This window comes from Eschrichtius robustus, chromosome 17 (assembly GCF_028021215.1).
Source record: "Eschrichtius robustus isolate mEscRob2 chromosome 17, mEscRob2.pri, whole genome shotgun sequence".
Lineage (NCBI taxonomy): Eukaryota > Metazoa > Chordata > Mammalia > Artiodactyla > Eschrichtiidae > Eschrichtius > Eschrichtius robustus.
Window position 1 is genome coordinate 46,377,489 of NC_090840.1, and position 9,350 is coordinate 46,386,838.

The following is a 9,350-nucleotide window of genomic DNA, read 5'->3' on the forward strand; positions in this document are numbered from 1 at the left end:
AGAAACACGCCAAGACACATATTAATCAAACTATCAAAAATTAAATAAAAAGAAAAATATTAAAAGCAGCAAGGGAAAAACAACAAATAACATATAAGGGAATCCCCATAAGGTTAACAGCTGATCTTTCAGCAGAAATTCTGCAAACCAGAAGGGAGTGGCAGGACATATTTAAAGTGATGAAAGGGAAAAACCTACACCCAAGATTACTCTACCCAGCAAGGATCTCATTCGTATTGAGCAAGGAAATTAAAAGCTTTACAGACAAGAAAAGCTAAGAGAATTCAGCACCACCAAACCAGCTTTACAACAAATGCTAAGGGAACTTCTCTAGGCAGGAAACACAAGAGAAGGAAAAGACCTAGAATAACAAACCCAAAACAATTAAGAAAACGGTAATAAGAACATACGTATCGATAATTACCTTAAATGTAAATGGATTAAATGTTCCAACCAAAACACATAGACTGGTTGAATGGATTCAAAAACAAGACCCGTATATACGCTGTCTACAAGAGACCCACTTCAGACCTAGGGACACATACACACTGAAAGTGAAGGGATGGAAAAAGATATTCCATGCAAATGGAAATCAAAAGAAAGCTGGAGGAGCAATTCTCATATCAGACAAAATAGACTTTAAAATAAAGATGACTACAAGAGACAAAGAAGGACACTACATAATGATCAAGGGATCAATCCAATAAGAAGATATAACAATTGTAAATAATTATGCACTCAACGTAGGAGCACATCAATACATAAGGCAAATGTTAACAGCCATAAAAGGGGAAATCGACACTAACACAATCATAGTAGGGGACTTTAACACCTCACTTTCACCAATGGACAGGTCATCCAAAATGAAAATAAAAAAGGAAACACAAGCTTTAAATGATACATTAAACAAGATGGACTTAATTGATATTTATAGGCCATTCCATCCAAAAAGAAACAGAATACACTTTCTTCTCAAGTGCTCATGGAACATTCTCCAGGATAGATCATACCTTGGGTCACAAATCAAGCCTGGTAAATTTAAGAAAATTGAAATTGTATCAAGTATCTTTTCCGACCACAACGCTATGAGACTAGATATCAATTACGGGAAAATATCTGTAAAAAATACAGATACATGGAAGCTAAACAATACACTACTAAATAACCAAGAGATCAATGAAGAAATCAAAGAGGAAACCAAAAAATACCTAGAGACAAATTACAACAAAAACACAACGTTCCAAAACCTATGGGATGTAGCAAAAGCAGTTCTAAGAGGGAAGTTTTAGCCATACAATCGTACCTTAAGAAACAGGAAACATCTCAAATAAACAACCTAAACTTACGCCTAAAGCAATTAGAGAAAGAAGAACTAAAAAACCCCAAACTTAGCAGAAGGAAAGAAATCGTAAAGATCAGATAAGAAGTAAATGAAAAAGAAATGAAGGAAATGATAGCAAAGATCAATAAAACTAAAACCTTGTTCTTTGAGAAGATAAACAAAATTGATAAAACATTAGCCAGACTCATCAAGAAAAAAGGGAGAAGACTCAAATGAATAGAATTACAAATGAAAAAGGAGAAGTAACAACTGACACTGCAGAAATACATAGGATCATGAGAGACTACTACAAGCAACTATATGCCAATAACATGGACAACCTGGAAGAAATGGACAAATTCTTAGAAAAGCACAACCTTCCTAGACTGAACCAGGAAGAAATAGAAAATATGAACAGACCAATCACAAGCACGGATATTGAGACTGTGATTAAAAATCTTCCAACAAACAAAAGCCTAGGACAAGATGGCTTCACAGGTGAATTCTATCAAACATTTAGAGAAGAGCTAACACCTATCCTTCTCAAACTCTTCCAAAATATAGCAGAGAGAGGAACACTCCCAAACTCATTCTATGAGGCCACCATCACCCTGATACCAAAACCAGACAAAGATGTCATAAAGAAAGAAAACTACAGGCCAATATCACTGATGAACATAGATGCAAAAATCCTCAACAATATACAAGCAAACATTATCCAACAACACATTCAAAGGATCATACACCATGATCAAGTGGGGTTTATCCCAGGAATGCAAGGATTCTTCAACATACGCAAATCAATCAATGTGATACACCACATTAACAAATTGAAGGAGGAAAACCATATGATCATCTCAATAGATGCAGAGAAAGCTTTCGACAAAATTCAACACCCATTTATGATAAAAACCCTCCAGAAAGTAGGCATAGAGGGAACTTTCCTCAACATAATAAAGGCCATATATGACAAACCCACAGCCAACATCGTCCTCAGTGGTGAAAAACAAACCATTTCCACTAAGATCAGGAGCAAGACAAGGTTGCCCACGCTCACCACTATTATTCAACATAGTTTTGGAAGTGTTAGCCTCAGAAATCAGAGAAGAAAAAGAAATAAAAGGAATCCAAATTGGAAAAGAAGAAGTAAAACTCTCACTGTTTGCAGATGACATGATACTATACATAGAGAATCCTAAAGATGCTACCAGAAAACTACTAGAGCTAATCAATGAATTTGGTAAAGTAGCAGGATACAAAATTAATGCAAAGAAATCTCTTGCATTCTTATAAACTAATGATGAAAAATCAGAAAGAGAAATTAAGAAAACACTCCCATTCACCACTGCAACAAAAAGAATAAAATACCTAAGAATAAACCTACCTAAGGAGACAAAAGACCTGTATGCAGAAAACTATAAGACACTGATGAAAGAAATTAAAAATGATACAAACAGATGGAGAGATATACCATGTTCTTGGATTGGAAGAATCAACATTGTGAAAATGACTCTACTTCCCAGAGCAATCTACAGATTCAATGCAATCCCTATCAAACTACCGCTGGCATTTTTCACAGAACTAGAGGAAAAAATTTCACAATTTGTATGGAAACACAGAAGACCCCAAATAGCCAAAGCAATCTTGAGACAGAAAAATGGAGCTGGAGGAATCAGGCTCCCAGACTTCAGACTATACTACATACTACAAAGCTACAGTAATCAAGACAGTATGGTACTGGCACAAAACCAGAAATATAGATCAATGGAACAGGATAGAAAGCCCAGGGATAAACCCACGCACATATGGTCACCTTATCTTTTATAAAGGAGACAAGAAAATACAATGGAGCAAAGACAGCCTCTTCAATAAGTGGTGCTGGGAAAACTCATGTAAAAGAATGAAATGTACGTGTAAAAGAATGAAATTAGAACACTCCCTAACACCATACACAAAAATAAACTCAAAATGGATTAAAGCCTAAATGTAAGGCCAGACACTATAAAACTCTTAGAGGAAAACGTAGGCAGAACACTCTATGACATAAATCACAGCAAGATCCTTTTTCATCCACCTCCTAGAGAAATGGAAATAAAAACAAAAATAAATAAATGGGACCTAATGAAACTTAAAACCTTTTGCACAGCAAACGAAACCGTAAACAAGATGAAAAGACAACTCTCAGAATGGGAGAAAATATTTGCAAATGAAGCAACTGACATAGGATTAATCTCCAAAATTTACAAGCAGCTCATGCAGCTCAATATCAGAAAAACAAACACCCAATCCAAAAATGGGCAGAAGACCTAAATAGACATTTCTCCAAAGAAGATATACAGATTGCCAACAAACACATGAAAGAATGCTCAACATCATTAATAATTAGAGAAAAGCAAATCAAAACTTCAATGAGTTATCAACTCACACTAGTCAGAATGGCCATCATCAAAAAATCTACAAACAATAAATTCTGGAGAGGGGGTGGAGAAAAGGGGACCCTCTTGCACTGTTGGTGGGAAGGTAAGTTGATACAGCCACTATGGAGAACACTATGGAGGTTCCTTAAAAAAGCAAAAATAGAACTACCATACGACCCAGCAATCCCACTACTGGGCATATACCCTGAGAAAACCATAATTCAAAAAGAGTCATATACCACAATGTTCATTGCAGCTCTATTTACAATAGCCAGCACATGGAAGCAACCTAAGTGTCCATTGACAGACGAATGGATAAAGAAGGCGTGGCACACATATACAATGGAATATTACTCAGCCATGAAAAGAAACGAAATTGAGTTATTTGTAGTGAGGTGGATGGACCTAGAGTCTGTCATACACAGTGAAGTAAGTCAGAAAGAGAAAAACAAATACTGTATGCTAACACATATATATGGAATCTAAAAAAAAAAAGAGGAAAAACTATGGTTCTGAAGAACCTAAGGGCAGGACAGGAATAAAGACGCAGACGTAGAGAATGGACTTGAGGATACGGGGAGGGGGAAGGGTAAGCTGGGACGAAGTGAAAGAGTGGCATGTAGTTATATATACTACCAAATGTAAAATAGATAACTAGTGGGAAGCAGCCGCATAGCACAGGGAGATCAGCTCGGTCCTTTGTGACCACCTAGACAGGTGGGATAGAGAGGTTGTGAGTGAGACGCAAGATGGAGGAGATATGGGGATATATGTATATGTATAGCTTATTCACTTTGTTATAAAGCAGAAACTAACACATCATTGTAAAGCAATTATACTCCAATAAAGATGTTAAAAAAAAAAACCCAACAGTATCTAAAATTGCTTACAATTTAAAATGCTTTTTAGTCAAAAGTGAATGTAAGGATCAAATCTTTTTAAATTTGACCTGAGAAATAAGCTTGGTAGAAATCACTTTTGCAAAAGAAAACTCATAATCACAGAATATACAGCTAGGTGAAAGTTAAGTCCAAATAAATTAATCAAACCAGAAAATTAATTGATCCTAATGATGATCCTTGTATTCAAACAAAAATAAAAAATAAAAATGGTTTGACTCTTTTATGGAAATGTTATCAAATAATTGGATTGATTTAACAAAGATTGATCCTAAAATTTTTTTCAATAATAATCCATCAATTTTGGTATAATTCGTATTAACATACTTGTGTACATAAACAGAGATGAAATATCTGTGAGGTCAATATGGAAGTCCAAAACAGTGGGATTGAAATATTATTTAGTCTTTTTTTCCCTTCTGTAGGACTGATACAAAATCTTATAACCATTAACTTTACCAGATGCAATTTGGTTGCATTGAAAATATGGTCTACAAAAAGATTGCCGTTGCAAATAATTTGGATTTGGTTCTCATATCACCTGAAACGTAGGAAAATGTGTCTAATCTCATTTTGTGGGTCCTGCTTGGATTTGGGGACGTTGAAGCAGAGAAGAGCAGACAGTGAGTTAAGTGGTTGGAGGCCTTCTTACTTTCCAAGTTCTCACAATGACCTACAAATCCCCACCTGATCTAGAGCCCCTCCTTCTATGACTTCATGTCCTTCCACTGCTCCAAGCCCTTTCCAGATACATCTGTGGCAGAGGAGAGTAGGGGGAGGAAGAGGAAAGGGAAAAGAGCAGTGAGTTAAGTAGTTCTGGTCTAATTCATAGACGAGTCGGCAAGAGTTTACCTGATTTTGAGACTCAGTTTAACAGGGGGGCACCTGTTAGAACTAAGTTCCCACCCTGAATCCGATATGAATCCACTCTTGCTCCTGCTATTACAGCATCACCACCTTCACCCTCCCCTCCTACACAAACTAACTTTTAACACACATTGATCAGAATCCTGCCCCCAAACTCCAGGCCCACAGTTGGGGCAGCCATCTGCTACCAGGCCAACCTGGGCTGACTGCTAAGATGGCGGTGTAGCTTGTGGTTCCACTTGCCTGAGGAAGTCCCTGGTTTTGTTCTGGTCACCTTTCCTTGTCTGGGTTACCATCATAACCTCCAGGGAGTGGATGTAGTCTGTACGACCAAATTTCTATTACCGACTGTCCCAACCCAGTGGACATGTCTGACTCAAAGTCCAAACTCTTCCTGTCTGCCACATCCCTGCTCTTTCTCAGTCCAGTTGTAGCAAGAAGAGCCCTGGGCTGGCCTCCTTCTCATCATAGCGTTCCCTGTCAAGCCACACTAACTCAGCCAGGCAGCAGTCCAGCAGGGCTGGGCGGATATACGGTGATATGGAAATGGCTGCAAAGTTCTTTTCAGGGCTCTCTGAATTAAGTTCAGGACAAGCAGAAACTACAGATTACATGAGTTGAAGAGGTCATCAAGAAATTCTTACCAAGCATCCCCTGTGTCCAGACAATGCCTCAGCACCAAACCTTCCTTCTTTAAAACAAAACAGAATGATTCTCTTTTGGCCTCCCTACTCCTCCTCCCAGCTATTCCTTCTCTACCAGATATTCCAGTCAGATTCACAACAATTGGTTTCTCACTGAATTCCATTTAAATATCTTGGTCCCAATTTACCTGGCAATTCTAAACCCACAGGTTGTTCTGTAGAGCTAGCTTTCCAAAGAAGTCTGAGTTTCACAACTAATAGACATATTACAAAACAAAAATAAAACAGAACATCACACTGGTTTGAAGCCATCTCAGGGATCTCTTTTTTTTTTTTAACCAGAAGTGTGGATTTGTGATATAAGCAGCTGCTACAAAACCAAACAAACGACAGGACTCAGCTCAGAGTTTGAGCCTATCCAGGGGCTGAATTATGTTTGCTTTGAGGTTTTGTGAAAGGTCATGAGGCCTAACAAAGTTCAGATGAGAGTTGGCTGTTTCTCTGTTAGGCTCTGACTCAGAACTTGTGGCGTTTCATGTGGTTTGGAGTTTTCAAACACTGCGCTTTGCACAGAGCTAATAAATGATTCTATCTCAGCATGAAAAGCAATTAAATGTATGGCCTCTTGGGTTTTGGTCTTAGAGTCAGTATTTATTTATTAGGAGCTGCAAGAAGGGCTAAATGGCCTAGAAGAGGGATCACACATAATGAGAGGGGTGAATTTGCTGAAGACACCACATTTTAGATGACCGGAGGCCTGAAAGCGAAAGAAGAGCTCCTGAGGAACCAATAAAATTAGGTCACTGGCAAACTTGCTAATGAATGGAATTCAGCATCAGCCTACAAGAACAAGTTAGAACTGCTTACAGAGCCCTGGGAAGGCCACATGAAAGGCCAGCGCCATCTGTCTTCAGCCTGCATGGGCCACTCTGAAGGGGTCCCATGAGATTTCCAGTACATGCAACGCTTGGCACTTCCTCTATGGGCAAGCCTCTTCCAGGCAGTCAACTTGGATTCCTCTGACTCACATTGGGAGTGGGGTTGGGAGAGTCCCTCCAAATAAGCCTCCCTCCAAATAAGCTGTTCCCTTGTAAGAAAGGGGATGTATTAATTTGGTAGAGCTGCTATACAACGTAGCTTAGACTGGGTGGCTTAGACAATAGAAATCTATTTTCTCACAGTTCTGGAGGCTGGAAGTCTGAGATCAAGTGTTTGTCAGGATTTCTTCTGAGGTCTCTCTCCTTGACTTGTAGATGGCCTCTTCTTCCTGTGTCTTCACATGGTCTTTTCTCTATGTGTGTCTGCGTCTTAATCTCCTCTTCTTATAAGAACACCAGTCATATTGAATTAAAGGCCACCTACATGAACTCATTTTACCTTAATTACCTCTTTTAAATCCCAATCTTTAAATACAGTCACATTCTGAAGTACTGGGGGTTAGGATTTCAACACACATGAATTCAGAGGGGACACAATTCAGTCCGTAACAAGGGTATCATGCCCTTTAGTTCAGTGATGTCATCTGTTCAAGCTGTACAACTGAGTCAACTCCCCAGGCCCTAGTGGAGAGTGATGAGGGGAGACAAGGCTCTCAGTGAGGGACAGCTTTTCCTTGACTAGGTTCACCCAGCTTGATCAAAACCTGAAAAAGAGAAAGTGAAACAGCAACACAGCGGAACTAAATGTGTAAGAGGAAACCATATTTGTGCTTATTTTCAGGGACAATTGTCTGCTTATGGAGACCTGGTGGACTAGAATAGGTTCATAAAGACCATTCTTGGGATAATGCCTATGTGAACCCAGCAGCATTCACTCCTGGCTTCAATGAAAATTTGCTGTGAGCACATATGTTAGAGCCACTTGGAGGTACAGCTGTGCTCTGTCAGGGCTGACAGTTTAGTGGGGGATTCTGACAATAAACAAATACATAATTTGATAAATAAATCATTCTCTGTTGCCTGAGTTAAGGCACCCAGCAATGACTGGCAGATTGATTGTATCACTGGTGCCAGTTCTTTATTTGTTCTTCTACCCATGTCGTTTGCCACGTGACTTTGCAGTTTCTCTCGTCAAGAAGTGGAGTCTATTTAGTCACTGACTCACTTTGACGAATAGGATGATGGCAGCTGTGACACAAGCAGGAACTTGGTCAAGAGCCTGCACATTTCTGATTCTGCTCTTGCACCTGGACCACTGTGCTCAGAACCGGCCTAGGCTGGCCCACTGGATGGCTGGGTGAAACATGGGAAGAAGAGCACGTCAAAAACCGTTTGACCACCAACAAATCCCCAGAAGTGTGAGTCCTCAGCCAACAGGCTACATGACCCCCAGATATGTGAGCAAGCCCAGTGGAGACCAGAAAAACTTCCCAGCCTAAATCGCCACCCTACAGACTTCTGAGCTAAATAAATACTTATTATTCAAAACCCCAGAGTTTGGAAGTGGTTTGTAACACAACATAATTATGACAATAACTAACTGATCCAGGGACTGAAGGCTCCCAATAAAGTTAAACATATCTGAAGGAGGTGGCACGTTAAGGCATTGTTGGCCATTAATATTTTGGCTGACAGAGTGTATAAATCAGCTTGTCAAGGCTCTGAGAGATGGGATAAAGATAAGAGATGGAGACTAGATTAAAATCTTTACCCTACAGGATGAAGGTAATGTGGGGAATGGGATGGTAAACAAACCTGTAGAAAGGTTCAAAGAACCATTGACTGACCTACTTACAATACTTCTTAGGCTCCCTGTGATCTTCGGTATAAAATTCAGATTCTTTATTCACAACACACAAGGTCCTCCTGTCTGGTCCCTGCAGTCTCCCCTCCAGAGTCACTTTCTTCTGAGTTGCACGGGGCTAAATTTCATGCACTATGTCCACCAAGCTCCCCTGTCCCCTGGCTTCTGGTTGGATTAACCAATGAAAGGCAAGAGCAGCAGATTGGAAGGTGGGAGGCAAAGGCATCAGAATTTGTGTTCCTCTGGATCTCTCTCTGCCAGGCTGTGGTTTCACATGGCTGTGTTTTTCTATCAAAGACCACAGCTCCCACAGGGTGGCCCCCCTATAGTCATAACTCCCATCGTCTCACAGAGACTCCTTCCCATTGCCCCCAGGCCTAGGTTTCATGACACTTCTGGTTGTTGCCCGTCCTGGGGTACTTCATCACTCCTTGTTGCTTTCCCTTAACCCAACCCAAAC